Source organism: Eriocheir sinensis, unplaced genomic scaffold, assembly GCF_024679095.1.
Source record: "Eriocheir sinensis breed Jianghai 21 unplaced genomic scaffold, ASM2467909v1 Scaffold188, whole genome shotgun sequence".
NCBI classification, from domain to species: domain Eukaryota; kingdom Metazoa; phylum Arthropoda; class Malacostraca; order Decapoda; family Varunidae; genus Eriocheir; species Eriocheir sinensis.
The window spans coordinates 435,379-456,740 of record NW_026111272.1 but is presented as its reverse complement, the minus strand read 5'-3'; positions in this window follow the sequence as shown (position 1 = coordinate 456,740).

Genomic DNA, 21,362 nt, shown 5'->3' with positions numbered 1-21,362 from the left:
GTCTTCAGGACAGCATGTGGGTAGTTTTAAGCCACTCGGCGGTGACTGAAAAATCCGAGTGGTAGCGTGAGGATTCGAGCCCGCGTCGTCCATCACGCGGCGAATGTGGGTCCAGTACGCTATCACTTCGGCCACCGCCTCTTGAATAGAAGCTGATCAGATTAGTTACACAAGGCCGTCCTCCTCTGAATCCGAATTGGCTATTTGTTAATATACTGTTTTCTTCTAAATACCTCATCCATCTGTTTTTTATAATTTTCTCACACATCTTTGCTACTACACTTGTTAATGACACTGGCCTTTAGTTCAACGGGTCTTCCTTACTTCCTCCTGCTCTGTGTGTGTGTGTGTGTGTGTGTGTGTGTGTGTCATATTACTGATAGCTGTGGGTGCTCACCGATGGGGGCATCCTCCCTGATGAAGAACTGTGCATATTTCCTGGCGCAGTGCGGGGGGTTCTCATGAGGGGCAGCAGGAAGATGGTGACGGGCACGTCGGAGTGGTGCTGCGGGGAGCCGCTGTCCTCGCCAGGGATGAAAAACTGGTGCACCTCATTTTCTGTAACATTTGAAAGTTCACTGATACTTATGGAACTAATGGAACAGTCTCTCTATATACGATAATCACTTATGCATCCAAACTCACACTTTTTAGAGTAAAGGAAACAGCTCAAAAAAAGGGGGGGGTACAATAATATGGCAAAAAGAGATACACAAAATTGAAAGTTTACTGCTACTTGTGGAACTTTTTTTTTTTTTTTTTTTTAACAGTAGAGAAAGCAGTTAAAAAAAAAAAAACCCGCTACTTACTTGTACATCCAAGCTCACTTTTTTCTTTACAGTAAAGAAGACAGCTCAAGATATAAAAATGGAAGATATGAAAATGCTCGCTGGCATACTTATCCTAACCCAGACACGCTCCGGACCGGCATCAGTAAAAAATATAAAGAGAGCATGTGTGATTTTGGAGAGGTAGATTTAGTACTTGTGCGTGAAGATGACATAGCCTGGTAGAGCATTAGCAGACAGCAGTAAGTGGAAGGCGCCTTAGATCAGTATTGTTAAACGCTTCTGACTCTCACATCAGGTATTTTCAAAGGCTGAGAAAGATTAACCAGAGAAGCAGCGGGGATCATGTTTCTTATTGGTCCCTCTAAGTGAGAAAATTGAGAAAAAAATCATCTCTCACACAAACCATTTCATGATATATATCAACGCATTTGTGATCAGTTTATGTATCATCTATTTTGGGGGGGGTTTATATCATGGCACAAATTTGGCCCGTCGCTGCTACACGGTGAAACCACAAATTTGGCCCGTCGCTGCTACACGGTGAAACCACAAATTTGGCCCGTCGCTGTTACCAGGTTAACCCTTTGACTGCAGATTTCCTACCAGAAGACATCACCAAGCTACAGGAATGGAACAAAAAGTGGCTGGTAGAATTCAATGAAGAAAAATGTAGTCATGCACCTTGGGAGGGGATATTCAGCATACCAATACCACACGGGAAACACTCCACTATCCACAAGGAGATATGTTACCATGCTACCAGTGAAAGCCAAATCCGTGCCAATTGCAGCGGACGGGTTAATCAGGTTTTAATGAGTAGCTTTGTAGGTCCACATTATAAAAGCTTCGTCAATCTACCACTAGTATCCATGGAAATACCTAGGAATCCTACGAAAGCCTAGTCAAGTATGTGAGCTTGGGCACTGAAATGTATAAAAATATGGTCCTTAGGTTGTTGGAGGAAATGTTTTGAGGCAGCAGGAAATACTAAATGTTACAAGGGAAATTGATAACACAGAGGAAATGGAGATAGAAAATGAACAAGTTAGAGAAATAATAAGACTCGGAAGACTGACATACACACTGTTGTTACAAAGAAAAATGAAGACTGAGAAAATAGAGATGGAAAATGAACATGTTAGGGAAATATTTAGACTCAGGTTTGACTCTGGTGACTCAACTCCGACTCTTCACCCATGGCCGTGAGTAAGTGGATGAATTACCTCGGCTGTGGATGGTCTGCGCCACGGTGACCTCGCCGGTGGTGGGGTTGACTGAGAAGAGCTCCAGCGCCTCAGAACTGTTGGCTTCATACATGCGGTACCTCACTTCACTGTTTACCCCTTCATCTGCGTCAATGGCCTCGATCTGTGATGGCGAGCAGGGAGGAAGTATAACAAACAAGATCTATAAGTAGGTAAGGGTAATCTGGAACCACTGCACGTATTCTCAAACTATTTTTCACTTCCTTCTCTTTCCCCTTCCATCTCTCCTTCCTCTTTCCTATATTCTCCTCCTTGTAGCCTTGCTTTACTTGACATTTCCTTTACTTCTCCCTGTCTCCCTCTCTTCCCTGTTTTCTCTTTCCTTTCTCCTCTTTTTGGCTCTCACAACAGATATTTCCCACGGCCACAAACAGTGGCGTACCCAGAAATATATATATATATCTATATATAAATATATATAGATAAATATATATATATATAAATATATATATATATATATATATATTTTTTTTTTTTCTGCGGCCAGTATTATTGCAAGCGCAGGGATCCCATACAGCTTGAGGATTCGGGTTAGATCGCTAGGGTAAATTTATCATTTTTTATACATACCTGCATTGAACATACATTTACATACATTGTACATTTTTGAAGTTTGTTGGTAGCATATAAGTACAACATAAATCTGGGATATTTAAATAATCTTAAAAATACTAATTTTATGTTACTTGAGCGAACATTACTTTTAAAATCTTCTGTAATTTGGACTGCAAAAAGTTACCCTCGAAACAACACTGCTTACTTTAAAGCTACATGTTCTGATAAAAAAGTAATATACTGGTAAGGAAAAAAATGTTATATTCATATAACATGTATAATCTTTGTTTATACAGGCTGGTGCTGTAATATTTTTACAAAATACATGGAAACTGGGTCAGGTATTTTATGAATATAAAATAAAAATTAACTAGATGAATTAGATTAGTTACTGTTAACAACAATACATTGAAACTGGTTTACCTGAAATTTATGCGTCTGTTCTTACGTGCAAATTCATCAAGGACTTCATGATCAAGATTTGTGTCACAATAGACAAAGTAAGGCCAGTCCATTTAAACGACTTTCACTCATTGCGTTCCTGGTATGTTTTAAGCAATTTAAGGGCACTAAAGGCTCGCTCATTGGTGGAAGTGCTAACAGGTAGGGTTGAAAAAAATTGCAATAAGGTGGAAAATTTTGAATATGTGCCCAATTTTTTGGCACATGCCAATGTCTCAACAACTTGCCTTGACCTCTCATGAGATTCACGACGCTTCCAATAACATCCGCCCCCGTAGATATTCATTTTCAACGAGATCTGCATCTCCATTAAGAAATTTTCCATAAAATTCAACTGCCTCCTTCAGTTCACTAAAATCAGTATCAACTGAAAGAGAGGGAACAAGATTTCCCAACAAAAAACTCCTAATGTGTTTAGATGCAAACCTTTCCCTGAGTTGTGCTATAGCAGTGTCCGAAAATAGGAAGAAAATAGCTCTTCGATAGTACTCCTATGGAGTTGCTGTTGGAGGGTTAGCCTTAATTATGTTTCTGATGACCACTGATTGTTCAAGGCTTCTGGATGATATCTCCGTACCTTTCCTCAGCTTGGGCAAAAAGTTTGTTGAACTTATTTCCATCACGATATGACTGAAATGCATCTATGCAACTCTGTACACTTCCAAGAGCACCCATCAGTTCTTGTTGTGACCCCTGCAGCTTTTCTGGCAAGGGTTTAGTGACACTTAGAACTGAGGTGAGCACTTCCAAACTCATGAGAAAACCTGGGTCACTTATTGCTTTAAATTAGGCTTGGCTGCTGATTCTTCACCTAACGTGTTTTGCAGTAATTATTCTTAATCATTATTTCATTATTTACCTACCTGATTAACTGAATTATCCGGGGCATCAGCCGAGTCAGTGGTGACTTTCTTACACCAGATGGGGTACGTACGAGAAGCGTTTTCTGCCGTTTTGTGACCAAGGAGGAAATATGTAAAGAATGGAAAGGCACAAATCCCAAGCCTGCGTGAATTCAAGAAATGACACACGCTATAGTAAAAGAGTACTACATAAACATAAATTGAAGTCTATCAGGCATAATTTTCAGAAATTTGGAATTTGTGGTCAGAAAAATATTATACGGATAACATGAATAGGCTACGGTCACGTGAACCTACGTCGTCAATGAATGTTTCTCAAAATAGATCACCTGCTCTTATTCAACTCAGCAGCTCCATTGTTCAGGTGCTGAACATACAATAGTTACTCAGCCACTCTACACTGTCACTATCAAGCTCAAAACGGTCATTAAAGGTGGTAATATAGCGGCAAAGGTCGACTTTACAGGTCCCATACGCGTCTCGCGTCGCCTGCCACTCTCCCCGTCATAATACAGAATCAATTATTACATACTCACCACTGTCACCAGACAAATTCACTTGGTGCCTCTACAGTATAATTATATAGACCTCCAATCACTTTGACTGCACCTTACACCTAAAATCAAGTAAATATGAGAGGCAAGAAGGAGAGAAGGCACACTTACGACTTTCGTGCTCTCTCTCTCTGCCAGAGCCATCCCAATCTCGTATTCCTCTCCCTCCTGTCTCCCCGCTCCCGCTACAAACAAATCTCCGCCGCTTACAGTCGACAGCTTGACATCGCACTCTACACACAATTTTATGAACCCATCATTTAACATCTTAATTAACTCAAAACAAAACCAAAGGGGAAATAACTCGGTCACTCAGTGCCACTGAGCTCTCAACTCCACACACACACACACATATTCGTAATCGTAATACTAATATTCATATTCCTATTATTTTCCTGTAACATTTATTTATTCATTATTATTTTTCTTTGCAAAAGGGGGGGCCATGGCCCCATGCCACCCCCCCCCCCTCCCCCCTCGGTACGCCACTAGACACAAAGGTGATTGGCTGAGTTCACATGATTGTTTTTCACAGTCATGGTGCGAAAGCCTTGTGAAACTATAACTAGACTCATTGGCCTACCCATGGAAATACTTACACAACCTCTACAAAAGCCTTACCAAATACCTATGGGTGTGTAAGCCCAGAAATGCTAGAGAATATGGACCTAATGCAGCCATACAGTTTCATCGATCAGTTTTCCCGACACTAAGGTTGGTATTCTCAGATGCTTCCTTCTCTTACATCTATTTTCAAAGGCCAAAAAGGAGACCAGTCAGGTTCTCAAGGGTGTTTCTTTAGATTCATGGTACAGAGGAAGGGTCAGACTACCACCGGGGTCATTAAACTACTCCTGGATATCACCACAACCCATATGAAAGCCTTGTCAAATATGTGAGCTTGGGTGTCAAAATGTTTGATGATACAGTCCTAAATGATGGCTTGCAGTCCCTTGTGATACATACATACAGAAAAATAGCGCAGCAAATTAACCCCTTGACTGCAGATTTCCTACCAGAAGACCTCACCAAGCTACAGGAATGGAACAAAAAGTGGCTGCTACAATTCAGTGAAGAAAAATGTGATGTCATACACCTTGGGAGGGAATATCCAGCATACCAATACGGCTACCCTCTGACTGGAAGGTAGCCTACCCCATCCTCACCTTCACGTAGTGCGCACCATTACTATACTCTGCGGGGTAGAACCAATGGGGAGGGGGGCAGGGACCATCAGCTGCTTTGTTTTAATCCTTTTAGCCTTGACAAGGAGCAAGTCTCCATAACACTACATTGGACTGGCCACCCATTGGTGGCCTCTAATACTTTTATCGAGTTTTTAGAGGCAGGAGCGATGGCCAGAGGGCGGCAGAAGAAAAAGGAATGTATGAGACTGGTATCTATAAATGTGAATGGTTTAGGTGGTGAGGAAAAGAGGAGTGTGATGATTGAAAATTTTGTAAATGGTAGAGTGGATGTGTTGGGAGTGAGTGAAAAACATATTCGAGGAACTGGTGTGAGTGATTGTAGAGAGGGTACGTGGGAGGGTGTGCCTGGGGAGGTTGTATGGACGGGGATAAATGAGAAGTATAGAGGCAGGAGTAAGGAAGGATGTGTTATTGTGATGTCTGAAAGAGTGTGGAATGGTGTGACTGATTATGGTTGGAAGGGATCAAGAATTGTGTGGGTGAAAGGAAAAGTAGGTTTAGTAAAGTATGCATGGGTGTGTATTTATGCACCAGTAAATGTGAAAAGTGAAAAAGGACTGATAGAAAGGGAAGCTTTTGGGGAGGAAGTGAATGCATGTTTGAAGAGTTTTGAGAAAGAAAGGAAACTTATTATGATGGGAGATGTGGATGCTAAAGTGGGTGATGAATGTGTGATGGATGTAGTGGGAAAATGGGGGATACCTGGGAAGAATGAAAATGGAGAGTGCCTGGTGGATGTCTGTGCTGAGAGGGGAATGTTCCTAGGGAACACCTTCTTTCAGCACAAGAATATCCACCGATACACACGGAGGAGGGGAGAAGATAATGAGCAAAAAGGATTGATTGATTATGTGGCAGTAAATGAAAGGATTAGAAAAGAAATTTGTGACGCGAAGGTAGTAAGAGGAATGTTCGATGGCTCTGACCATCTTGCAGTGCTGGCAAAGTTAAAGCTGAGAGAAAAGTGGGTGTTTGAAAAGAGAGGTGAAGTAAAAAGGGAAATACTGAAGAGAGAAAAGTTACAGGAAAAAGAAATAAAAGATGAGTATAACCGTGAAATGGCAGAGTCCTTAAGTGAAAAATGGGAAATTGTAAAAGATAATACAAATATTGAAAATGGTTTTGGAACATTTAAAGAAATAATGGTAACTACAACAAAAAAAGTGTTAGGGATGAAAGTGGTGAGAAATGGAAAAAGAAAAGGAAATTCATGGTGGACAGAAGAGATAAGGAGGATAGTAAAAGAGAAAAGGGAACTTTTTAAGAAAACTCAAGAAAGAAATGTGTCTGAACAAGTAAAAAAGGAAAGAAAAAAGAAATATAGAGAATGCAAAATGAAATTAAAACAAGCAATAAAAGAAAGTAAGAAGAGAGTTGATGAAGACTTTGGAAAAAGACTAAGTGAAAATTATAAAGGGAACGGGAAATATATTGGAAAGAAGTAAAAAAACAAAAGAAATGCAGAAAATATCTCCCCAAGTAAAATAAATGAAGTTATGGATGAGAATGGATAGATGTTGAAAGACGGGGAAGCTGTGAAAGAGAGATGGAGAGAATATTTCAAAAACTTAATGAATTTTTAGGATGGAGTCCAGCAGCTGTAACAGCAACAGTTTTAAGTAGAGGTAGAGGAGGAGTATATAAACAAAGAAGTATAACATAAGAAGAAGTAAATTAGGCAATAAAAAGATTTTAAAAAATGGAAAGGCAGCAGGAATTGATGGAATCACAGCAGAAATGTTGAAGTGTGGAGGAGATGTAGTTATTAAATGGATGGTCAAGATATGTGAAGTAGCATGGGAAGGGGGGGGGGGGGGGGTGCCAGCAGACTGTACGAAAGCCATCATTGTCCCAGTTTACAAGGGGAAGGGCAGGAGGGGGGAATGTGGGAGCTATAGAGGTATAAGTCTCCTGAGTATACCCGGAAAGGTAGATGGAAAAGTCGTAATAGAGAGGGTGCAAAGACTTACAGAAGAGAAAATCAGTGAAGAACATGGAGGCTTCGGGAAGGTAAGGGGATGTGTGGATCATATATTTGCCTTCAGGATGGTAGTAGAAAAAATATTAGCAAAAGGAAAGAAACTATACGCTGCCTTCATGGATTTGGAAAAAGCTTATGACAGAGTCGATTGGATTGCATTGTGGGATGTTTTAAAGATTTATGGTGTGGGAGGAAAAGTGCTTAGTGCAATAAAGTCTTTCTATGAGAATGCATCTGCATGTGTCAAAATTACTGGAGAAACAAGTGAACATTTTGAGATAAAAGTGGGCTTACGACAAGGGTGCGTCATGTCACCATGGTTAATCAATATTTATATGGATGATGTTATAAGAGAAATTAAGGGCAAAGTTGGAGTAAGACTGTTCGATGAGGGAAGGAAGTGGGTACTGAATTCGATACAGTTTGCTGATGACACGGTGCTCATTTCAGAAAATGAAAGCGACCTACAAAATTTGGTCAGTGTTTTTGATATTGTCTGTAACAGGAGGAAGCTGAAAGTAAATGTCAACAAAAGTAAAGTGATGGTTTGTGAGCGAAGTAGAAGTGAGGCTGTAGATTTTGTATGCCCATATAGAGTGGGAATTAAATGTGAAAAATAATGCAAAATAATTTTGAATGGTGAAGAAATGGAGGAGCTCAATGAGTTTAAGTACCTTGGATCAGTTATGTGTAAGCATGGTGGTATGGAGGGAGAGATAAGAGAAAGGGCATTGCAAGGAAGAAGGGTGGTAGGGTCTTTGGGACGAATCGTGAATGGCAGAAGTGTGAGCATAGAGGTAAAGAGGAATTTGAGAAATACAATAATAGTACCAACCCTCACATATGCAAGTGAAACATGGGCCTGGAATGAAAGTCAGAGGTCTAGAGTGCAGGCAGTGGAAATGAGTTATTTGAAGAGTGCTTGTGGAGTGAGTAGAATGGATGGAATGAGTAATGAAAGTGTGTACGAGCGTTTTGGAATGTGTCACAGGGGTGAAGGGAAAAAGTGTGGAGTGGTGGAAGAAATGAAGCGATAGACTTTAAAGTGGTTTGGCCACATGGAGCGAATGGAGGAGAGTAAGATGACCAGAAGGGTGTATGTGAGTGAGATAGAGGGAGGGAATGCTAGAGGACGACCTCCAGTGAAATGGAGGGATAGGGTGCAGGAGTACGTTAGGGAGAGGGAGGAAAGATCTTTGAGAAACTTTGAGCAGGCAAGGAGGGAGTGTCTGGATAGATAAAGATGGAAGCTCTTCTGCCGTGGCCATCCCCTGGTGGGAGCTCCTAGGAGCAGGCGTCGATGAAATGATGATGACCAATACCACATGGGAAACACTCCACTATCCACCACAGAGGCAGATAAAGATCTGGGCGTATATGTTACCAGGCTTCCAAAGGGCAAAATTTGTAGCTAGGTAAGGGTACTAAAAGCAAGACCTGAATTCTTAGACTATTTTGGTTCTCTCATCAAATATTTCCCAAGGCCATAAAGGAGATAAGTTGATATTTTTTTTTTTACATGTGGCCTATGACACCGGTAGGCTATTACATTGAAGCCTGATGGTCGGCCCGAGCCCGTCATGGCACAGGCAGTTATTTATAGTGGCGCCATTATCATTTGCCCCATTCACACTGTGCTGACTCTGGGCCATGACAACCCAGCACACGAGGTCTTGGGTGTGAAATGTTGATGTGGAAGGGTCGCACATGGTCGGAAAGAGGTTTAGAAACGATCGCCACAGGTCGGCACAGTGTGAAGGGGGCCTAAAAGTCGCTGGGTTGTCATGGCCCATCCTAAAAGTCACTCAGTTGTCATGGGCCAAAGTCGGCACAGTGTGAACGGGGCTTAACTCCTCCCTGCCCAGTGTTCCCCACCTTGAGAATGGTTGTCCTGGGAGCCACGTCAGTGTTGATGTTCGCCTGGTACTCCGGCAACGTGAAGACTGGTGGGTTGTCGTTCTTGTCACGGACCGTCACACGCACCGCCGTGAAGCTGGCCCGGCCCCCCTCGTCCATCACAGACACCTTGAGGCTGTGCACGGGCAGGGACTCGCGATCCAGTGGTGTCTCGGTGTATAGGTTACCTGGGAAGGGGTAAAGTTTGTATGGTATTAATTAACAAAGAATGAGGTAACTTTTTTTTTTAAGGGAAAGGAAGCAGCTCAAAGACATAAAAGTGTGCAAAAAAAGCCCGCTAAACGCTGCTCCTAAAAAAAAAAAGAAGGTAAAAGTAAAGAGTGGCCAAAAGAGATGCCAATTTTGGGTTATATAGAAAGTCTCATTAGTAAGGACGCAAATATGATTTTTCCAAGTCAAGACATATGGTGATTGTTTGGTAATTATCGGGGTTAGGTTAGGGTAAGTTTAGGGTATCTTGATCAAAGCCTCACAACAGTATGCTCTAGTGATGTGGTTCCTTGAGGTTAAAAATGTAGGTAAATAAACAAGCTACTGTAATGCTGTCTCAGGGAAAACTTCAATAAAATATGACTTGAAGAGCAGCATATTTTCCATTTTTTTTTTTTTTTTTTATCTCCTTAACCTTTTATTGCTACCATTACTGTTACTGCTATGACTACTACTACTTCTCCTTCTCCTCCTACTACTACTAATACTATGAACAACAACATTCATACATCAAACCTTCAAATGAAATGTCTTACTGCAGGAACCTAAAATTCAATAGTAGTATACAAGCAAATTCAATGGGCCATATTACTAAACATTTTGTCTCCCAAGTTCACATAATTATTTGACAAGGCTTTCGTATGAGTTTTGCACATGTCCAGGGATAGTTTTATGATACCGGTGTTAGTTTGACCCTTCTTCTGTACCATGAACCTATGGAAACACTCATTAGAACCTGATTGATCCCATCTTTGACCTTTAGAAAAGTTGATGTGAGAAGCGAAAGTGTCTAAGAATACCAACCAATGTCTCTCTCTACCTTCTTTGTCCACGGTGAAGGCTCCCTCTGAAGACTGGTGCAGGATGGTGTACTGCAACTTGCCCAGGTCCCAGGCATCAAGGTCCGTGGCCACCAGGTTGATGACTAGCTGGCCAGGAGATGAATTTTCCTCCATGTAAGCTTCATATAGAGTGCGATTAAACCTGAGGAATATAAACAGACACTGAGGTTGTATGATGTACGATAGCTAGTGCAATGTAGTGTGTTCCAATGGTTGATGAGAAGGTTGAGGAGAAGAGTTTTCCTCCACGTAGTCTGCATAGAGAGTGTGATCAAATCCGAGGAGGATATACGGACATTGAGGTTGTACGGCACTGCTTGGTAGGATGTGTGGTAGGTAGTGCATGTAGTGTGTTCCAATGGTCGATAAAAAGGTTGAGGAGAAGAGTTTTCCTCCACGTAGTCTTCATAGAGAGTGTGATTAAACCCGAGGAGGATATACGGACACTGAGGTTGTATGATGTATGATAGCTAGTGCAATGTAGTGTGTTCCAATGGTTGATGATAAGGTTGAGGAGAAGAGTTTTCCTCCATGTAGTCTTCATAGAGAGTGCGATTAATTCTGAGGAGGATATACGGTCACTGAGGTTGTACGGCACTGCTTGGTAGGATGTGTGGTAGGTAGTGCAATGTAGTGTGTTCCAATGGTCAATAAAAAGGTTGAGGAGAAGAGTTTTCTTCCAGGTAAGCTTCGTAGAGTGCGATTAAATCTGAGGAGTATAAACAGACAGTGAGGTTGTATGGCACTGCTTGGTAGGATGTGTGGTAGGTAGTACAATGTAGTGTGTTCCAATGGTTGATGAGAAGGTTGAGAAGAGTTTTCCGCCATGTAAGCTTTGTAGAGAGTGCAATTACACCTGAGGAGGATAAAAATACAGTGAGGTTGTATGACACTGTTTGGTAGGATATATGATAGACATTGCGATGTTGTAGTTTGTCCCAAAGATAGTGCTCATTTCCTGCTATAATGCCTAGGTAAGGTCTGGGTGTTTGTGGCTGACTGGGCTACTTGAGGACTTTGCTGGCGTTGCTTATTATACTACATGTTGTCTACCTATCAGTGCCTTACAAGGGGAGATGGTGGGAGAGAACAATATGAAAAACGATGATAGCTGTCTTGGGCCTCCTTAAAATCTGCCACACTGAGAAGAAGCTATATCCCTTGCTATCTTTTATTACTGTTTTCATGTTGACTGTTCTTGTGAAAACTTAAAGGTAACTGACTGCCTTAACTCTTTAAAGGAGGCCATATTGATAGTTCTCTCGCTGTCTTTTATAATTATATTCATGCTGACTGATTGATGTGATAACCTTGACCCGTCCGCTGAGATTGTCACGGATTTGTCCTTCACTGGTAGCCTGGTAACATATACTCCCAGGTCTTTCTCTGCCTCTGTGGTGGATAGTGAAGTGTTCCCATGTGGTATTGGTATGCTGTATGGTTAAGATAATTGAGTGTTTTCAACCTCTTTGGACTCTGCCACAGTAATATTTCCCTTGCTGTCCTTTATCACTGCTTTCATGCCAACTGACTGACTGGCATGACCTACCTTTCGTGAACCCATGCTGCGAGTCGTGAATTAAGCTATGTTTCTCTAAATGCTCCCGAATGTTCCTGGCTATTATGGACTCCAGCATCTTGCCTATAACCAATGTTAAGCTAATTGGGCGATAGTTTGAAGCAACTGACCTGTCCCCCTTTTTAAAAATCGGCGTCACATTAGCTACTTTCCATAGGCTCGGCACATAGCCAGTATTTACCGACATCTTTCGGTTGACCTTTTTGACTGTCTCATATATTGTAAAAAGATGACGATAATGGTAGCGGCTTCATAAATTGCCATCACAGCCTCAAAAACTGCCATCACAGCCTTAAACACGGCCATCACAGCATTTATACCCAAAGACCATAATAAAGGCTCACCTCGGCGCGTGGTGGTTGGAGGCCAGCACCGAGACGTGCAGGCCGGTGAAGGCCGCGTGCACCCCGTCACTCACAGACAGGTTCAGGGTGAGGGAGGCCACGTCCTTGAGCTTGTGTGGGGCCGTCACCGTCAACACACCTGGGGAAAATGATCCACCTTTCAATCGTTAAAATTCACCATTCTCAAGCCAACACGTTCCATTTTCTCTTCCTGCATCACTGGTCACTGCAGGAGTAAACAAACGTGCCGTCATCAAAACAACAGCTCCATTTTTCCTCCAAAATTCAAGCTTCCTTAACCCTTAAACAACGGGTATTGTTTTCACCAAATGGTCCCTGGATACGGGTAAAAACAGCTGCTATTTTGTTGTCGTTTATTCACATATTGTATGAAGCGTCTTAACTCACTGAAGACAGCGGTGCAATCCAAATTGCGAAACGTTGTGTAATAGTCACGCTTGAGCACTCGCTGGGCTAGAGTGCAGCACAGATAGTGAAATAACATCATCACTCTCTACTCTCTCGGTCACTCACTACTGCTTTCACTCCTTTTTTTTTTTTTTTTGCATCTTAGGCCTACATAGTGCAATTAAGAACAAGTATGTCGATGGGCGGGCAACGGCCTGCCGATGGGATGTCACTACTCACAATGTTTTCATCACTGTTATCCTTGTACTCAGAATGATCTTCACTCTCTAGCCTGTCCTTTCCTCCTGATGCATCGATCACTGTGTTTCCTGTGTTATCTTATGGCTCCAGGGCTGCTCAGTGAGGACTAATGATCTTATTTTAAATCAACGAGGGTTAGATATGCTGGCAGACAGCTTGGCAAGTCACAGAACCCGCCAAATTTGATCTAAACATTCAAATTAGTGGCTGATTAAATGAATGATGGCCGTTTGTGCGGACCAAGCCGGGTTTGATTAAATAAACGATGGCTGTCGTTGAAGGTTTAAATCTAGTCATCTATACGTGTACTGTACATGAGCCTTACCAGTCAGATGATCCATTTTGAAGATGGTGTCTCGGTCTCCCGAGTGAATGGCATAACAGCGGCGTGACCTGACCAGCGTGACCTGACCGCCATGTGGTCACCCAGGTGACCACATGGCCGGGCTGGGCCTCGGCCGACACGCGGCAGGAACATAAGAACATAAGAACGCAGGAGCCTACAAGAGGCCGGTAGGCCTGTACAAGGCAGCTCCTTTGACCCTAAGCTCCCGTGTATCTAACCCCACCTAATATCGCTGTCCATGAATTTATGTAGTCTATTTTTGAATGTGACAATTGTATTGGCACTCACCACATGACTGTTAAGCCTATTCCACTCATCCACCACCCTGTTAGTAAACAAATTTTTGCCTATGTCCCTGTTGAATCTGAGTTTATCCAGTTTAAACCCATTACTTCGTGTCCTACCCGGTTCTCTTACCAACAAAACCTTATGAATGTCTCCCTTATTAAAGCCCTTCATCCATTTATAAACCTCGATCATGTCTCCACGCACCCTTCACCTTTCTAAAGAATGCAAGTTTAACTGGTTGAGTCTTTCCTCGTATAGCAAGTTTCTCAACCCCTGAATCATCTTAGTCATCCTCCTCTGCACCGATTCTAACATTTTGATATCCATTCTAGAGTAAGGTGACCAGAACTGAACCGCATAGTCAAGATGAGGTTTAACTAATGCTAAATATAGTTTGAGGAAGACTTCGGGGGTTCTGTTGCTTACACTCCTTGAAATAAATCCCAGTACCCTATTACCTCGATTTCTAGCTTGAATGCATTGTGCCCTTGGACGGAGATCAGAGCTCACTAAGACCCCTAAATCCCTCTCGCACCCAGACCTGCTTATGAGAGTGTCATTTAAGCAATAGTTATGTGAGGGGTTGTTCCTACCTACACTCAGAATACTGCACTTCCCTACATTGAACTCCATCTGCCATTTATCTGCCCAGTCATACAATCTGTTGAGTTCACCTTGGAGAATACTTGCGTCCTGATCCGACTCAATTACTCTACCGATCTTGGTATCATCTGCAAAATTACTAACATCACTACTAATTCCTGTATCTAAGTCATTGATATAAATAATAAACAAAAGTGGACCTAATACCGAACCTTGTGGGACCCCACTCGTAACACATCCCCAGTCAGATCTTTTACCATTGATTTGCACACTTTGCTTCCTATTGCTAAGCCACGCCTTGACCCAGTTCAAAACTTTACCCTCTACTCCGTGAGCCTGTAATTTAAGCAACAGTCGTTGGTGAGGAACTTTGTCAAACGCTTTACTAAAATCAAGATAGATTACATCATAATTTTCATCTCTGTCAACCGCCTCAAATACTTTATTGTAGAAGGACAAGAGATTGGTGAGGCATGACCTACCTTTCGTGAACCCATGCTGCGAGTCGTGAATTAAGCTATGTTTCTCTAAATGCTCCCGAATGTTCCTGGCTATTATGGACTCCAGCATCTTGCCTATAACCGATGTTAAGCTAATTGGGCGATAGTTTGAAGCAACTGACCTGTCCCCCTTTTTAAAAATCGGCGTCACATTAGCTACTTTCCATAGGCTCGGCACATAGCCAGTATTTACCGACATCTTAAAGATGTCGGTTAGTGAAATCACTAGTACAACACCTAATTCCTTTAATACCCTCGGAAATATCCCGTCAGGACCTGGCGACTTGTTCTTCTTAAGCTTATCTATCTCATCCTGAACTATTTGCCTGGTAATGATTATATCCCTCAATTTATCGCCATTCCCGCCCTCGTACACCTGGGCCCGTATCCTCGAGAGCTATTAACTTTTACTCTTAAAGTTACTATCAAAGTTAATAATTTCAAATTATTAAGAGTAAAAGCTATCCTCGTCAACTTTGAGTGTAGGTATTAGCAAATCCTGGCTACTATTATCTTCTTCTTCTTCTTCTTTATGGCGGGCTCGTTGCTAAGGACGCCTCCGTGCAAAACGTAAACATCCGACATGAATTAAGTATATATTTCAAAAGAATAATAAAGAAAAGATGTATAAATGTACAACAGAAACATAATAAATGGCAAACACAAGAAAATACTGAGTTTTGTGGCAGATAGAAGCAGCCTCAAAGGCTGCTTTTACTCCGTCACTCGTCAATACCCGTATCTCCCCGCCTGCGTCACGACTTGCTCTGCTGAAATTACCGCACCATAACCACGTCATCTGTCCCAATGAGCACATCTACGGGCCGGAGACCCAGCGCAGAAAAGGAGTAAGTTTAATTGGTCGCCAGATGAAACGGTCTTCTTACATCAAATTCAAGAAAAAATACGTAAAATCAGAGGGTGTTATGGGAAGAGTATCACCCCTGAGGATAAGAAGAGAGCGTGGACTGAAGTGGCAGAAGCTGTAACAAGGTTAGTAATCACATATTCATGGTTCAATTAGCTCACAAACTAACCTAACCTAGTCAATTGGGTATTTTTTGCATAATAACACAACCACTGACCTTCCAAACAGAACATACCTTTTTATTCTGTATCTGAATAGTTTCATTATGACCATTTCTGCCACAACCCCCTCTCCCTCAACAACCTAACATAACTAAACCTAACCATGCCAAACCTGCCCCGTCCTACCGAGCACATCCTAATTTAACATGCCAAGTTTGTTGGGGGGGAAGAGGGGGTTGGTATAGATAGTTAAGGCATATTTGCCCTGTTTTTATTCTTTATTTATTTTTATTTGTTTATAATTATTTTTTTATTGGGGGGGGGGGGGGGGTGCTAGGCATGCCAGACTATGGACACTTTTACAAGTACTTTATGTCAAGACTATATGGGAATAGGTAGGTTTTGTGAGAATGGTAAAGTAAGATTAAAATAGTATATTTATAGCATTGGTCAAACAGATTATGGTGATATAATGTTAGATTGGAATGTACTCAAGATAATAAAATTAAGGTTAATGCTTTTATTTTTTGTTACATATTCACATATTCATGATTCAAGTAACTTGCAAACTAACCTAACCTCGTCAAATGGGTATTTTTGTATACAAACACAACCACAGAGTTTCCAAACAGAACATACTTTTTCCTACTGCTTCACGTGAATAGCATCATCATGACCATTTCTGCTGCAACCCCCACTCCCTCAACAATCTAACATAACTAAACCAACTCCTGCTAAACCTGTCCAACCTAACACGTCCTAACCTAACATGGTAGGTCCCCAAGTGCCAAACCTGCCCCGTCCTACCGAACACATCCTAACTTAACATGCCAAGTTTGTTGGTGGGGAAGAGGGGGTTGGTATAGATAGTTAAGGCATATTTGCCGTTTTCATTCTTTATTTATTTTTATTTGTTTATTATTTTTTTATTGGGGGGGGGGGAGGTAGGCTAGGCATGCCAGACTATGGACACTTTTACAAGTACTTTATGTCAAGACTATATGGGAATGGGTAGGTTTTGTGAGAATGGTAAAGTAAAATTAAAATAGTATATTTATAGCATTGGTCAAACAGATTATGGTGATATAATGTTAGATTGGAATGTACTCAAGATAATGATATTAAGGTTAATGCTTTTATTTTTTTGTTACATATTCACATATTCATGATTCAAGTAACTTGCAAACTAACCTAACCTCGTCAGATGGGTATTTTTGTATACAAACACAACCACAGAGTTTCCAAACAGAAGATACTTTTTCCTACTGCTTCACGTGAATAGCATCATCATGACCATTTCTGCTGCAACCCCCACTCCCTCAACAATCTAACATAACTAAACCAACTCCTGCTAAACCTGTCCTACCTGACACATCCTAACCTAACATGGTAGGTCCCCAAGTGCCAAACCTGCCCCGTCCTACCGAACACATCCTAACTTAACATGCCAAGTTTGTTGGGGGGGAAGAGGGGGTTGGTATAGATAGTTAAGGCATATTTGCCGTTTTCATTCTTTATTTATTTTTATTTGTTTATTATTTTTTTTATTGGGGGGGGGGGGGGGGGGATGCTAGGCATGCCAGACTATGGACACTTTTACAAGTACTTTATGTCAAGACTATATGGGAATGGGTAGGTTTTGTGAGAATGGTAAAGTAAAATTAAAATAGTATATTTATAGCATTGGTCAAACAGATTATGGTGATATAATGTTAGATTGGAATGTACTCAAGATAATGATATTAAGGTTAATGCTTTTATTTTTTTGTTACATATTCACATATTCATGATTCAAGTAACTTGCAAACTAACCTAACCTCGTCAGATGGGTATTTTTGTATACAAACACAACCACAGAGTTTCCAAACAGAAGATACTTTTTCCTACTGCTTCACGTGAATAGCATCATCATGACCATTTCTGCTGCAACCCCCACTCCCTCAACAATCTAACATAACTAAACCAACTCCTGCTAAACCTGTCCTACCTGACACATCCTAACCTAACATGGTAGGTCCCCAAGTGCCAAACCTGCCCCGTCCTACCGAACACATCCTAACTTAACATGCCAAGTTTGTTGGGGGGGAAGAGGGGGTTGGTATAGATAGTTAAGGCATATTTGCCCTTTTTTTATTCTTTATTTATTTTTATTTGTTTATTATTTATTTTTATTGGGGGGGGGGGATGCTAGGCATGCCAGACTATGAACACTTTTACAAGTACTTTATGTCAAGACTATATGGGAATAGGTAGGTTTCGTGAGAACGGTAAAGTAAGATTAAAATAGTATATTTATAGCATTGGCCAAACATATTATGGTGATATAATGTTAGATTGGAATGTACTCAAGATAATGAAATTAAGGTTAACGCTTTTATTTATTTTTGTTACGTATTCACATATCCATGATTCAAGTAACTTGCAAACTAACCTAACCTCGTCAAATGGGTATTTTTGTATAGAAACACAACCACAGAGTTTCCAAACAGGACATACTTTTTCCTACTGCTCCATGTGAATAGCATCATCATGACCATTTCTGCTGCAACCCCCACTCCCTCAACAATCTAACATAACTAAACCAACTCCTGCTAAACATGTCCTACCAAACACGTCCTAACCTAACATGGTAGGTCCCCAAGTTTGTTAGGGTGGAAAAGGGGTTAGTATAAGAGGGTTAAGTCATATTTACCTGTTATTTTATTTATTCCTTATTTATATTTTTTTTGGGGGGTGGGTGGGTTGGGCATGCCAGGCTCTCAACACTTTTACAAATATTTTATGTTAAGACTATATCGGAATAGGTAGATTTTATGAGAATGGTAAAGTAAGATTAAAATGTTATTTTGATAGCATTGGTCAAACAGTTTCTGGTGATATAATGTTAGGTTAGAAGTACTCAAAAGAATGGAATTAAGATTAATGCTTTGAATTTTTTTGTATAGCTGTATTGTGTAATATCCTCCTACTTAGAGAAAAGCATTTCAGAAAAGTAGGTAATGAAAAGTAGTATTTATGGCCATGTTCATAACAACTAAAAAGTTAATGTCTTATGATGCATGTAAATAAAATATTGGTACTGATTTAGCTTTCCATCACAGCATGTATTAAATGTTATTGGAGAAGGTATGGGAAATAAAAAGCATGGCATAGTGAAACGATTAAGAAACTTGCTTCACATTTATACCCTGACAGTGCCTTCCCTGGGAGTGGACCCCGTACGCAGGATGACTGTGAGAGGCGTTGGTACAACGTACAACAAAAATCAAAGCCTTGCATTGCCAAGTGCAAGAATGAACAGCGGCAGACTGGTAATTTTTTTTAGTTGTTATGTCTTTAAATGTAAAACTTATATTAGTTAGTTTTTTATGTGCTCACAGAATGCAGCTATACTGGCCACAATGCCTTTATTTCATAGCAGTGAACTGCATATTTGACATAGAAATTTTTTTAATGTTCATCTGTCAATGGCTATCAGTCTATCTAAATACCTTGGTTGTCTTCCCCCAATGAAGGGTTTTAGCCAAGACAGGCACACACTTACTCACACACTCACACTCATGTACACCACTCTCTCAGCTGCACAGCCCCTGAGGGAGTAAAAAAGGCCCTCACTGTATGGGGGATTAGCTGCACAGTTCAGACAGGGAACTTCCACACCAAGGCCTCACAGCATACACTGGTTTACCCTTGCCCCTTCATAACAATGACATTTCCCCCAGCACCTGAGTGCCCCACACGTGTGGCACCACAGATACGCAGGCGCCTGCCTATATAACTATGACATTAACTGTGGTAGATAAACTGGTGTATGACATCATAGGCTGCTCGTCTCATGTATTTGAAGGGGTACCAGAGCCATTCAGCATTGACATGATGTGCTAGGGATAGGACAGCAGCAACAGTCAAGCAGCAGTGAAATATTGACTGGCCTGTATGTTTTTGGCAAAAACTTTTATATTCTTATTAAAACAATTTATTAATCACCCTTAAATTCATATTCTTTGTAGATACACACTTTATCAGTATTGCTAGAGACCATCCCAGCACATTGTTCATTACTTGTGGAAAAGATACCATTAGCTGCTCCGGCAACAGCCACTGCTTCAATATCTGCTGGCCCTATGACACCAGCCACTGCTTCATCATCTGCTGGCCCAATGACACCTGCCACTGCTTCATCATCTGCTGGCCCTATGACACCAGCCACTGTTTCATCATCTGCTGGCCCTATGACACCAGTCACTGCTTCATCATCTGCTGGCCCTATGACACCAGCCACTGCTTCATCATCTGCTGGCCCAGTGACACCTGCTACTGCAAGGGATGACAATGAAGCTGCTCCACCACAGTCACCACCTACTTCATCGGAGTTAAGAGATGCCTTTCATAGGGCAGCAGTATAATTTTTTGATGCTGGGGCTGAATATTACTGCCTCAAGGCTATGATTTTCACTTTTTTTTTTTTTTATTACTGAGGAGGTTAGGGTGGAAGGGGTGAAAAGTAATTTCTGCTGTTTTTCGACAGAAATGGTTAGCAAATTCATTCAAAGCACAAAATTTACGGGGAAAAAAATGGTGTGCCATTGTGAGTGGGTTCACTTGAGATTGGGCTCCAATACGCCTCCGTGGTCTAGTGGTCAGCATGCCTGGCTTCTACGCGGGCCCGGGTTCGAATCCCGGCCTGGGCAGTCGGCGTGCAGCTCACCCAACTGATCATCCTCCCTCTCGGGCTGGTCGATAAATGATTACCTGGGGAAACTGTGGTAACCCGGATGTCACACTGGCCCTGTGTCCCGGGGTAATGGGCTCCCTCCCACCACAGGCTCAAGGCCCAATGTTACGGAGATGAGCACCGAGGCCACGCGCTGCTACAGCGTATGCCCCAACTTTACCTTTACCTTTGTTGGCTCGACTGACAGACATGGCTTTGTATGTCGAAGGTCACTGGTTCAATCTCCACAGCCAGCACTCTCTAACTTGGATTTTTCCGAGTTCCCAAGAGCCTAGATTAATTTCTCGGTGTTAAATGAGGAGATTTGCACCGGCACCCAGTCATGGGTGTTACAAGATGCGCTGTTACAATCAGGGGCGTCATTTGGCCTTCAAAAGTGGGAGGGACATTAGGGCAGACAGTTTATATATATATATATATATATATATATATATATATATATATATATATATATATATATATATATATATATATATATATATATATATATATATATATATATATATATATATATATATATATATATATATATATATATATATATATATATATATATATATATATATATATATATATATATATATATATATATATTTACCATCATTAGCTTATAACACCTTT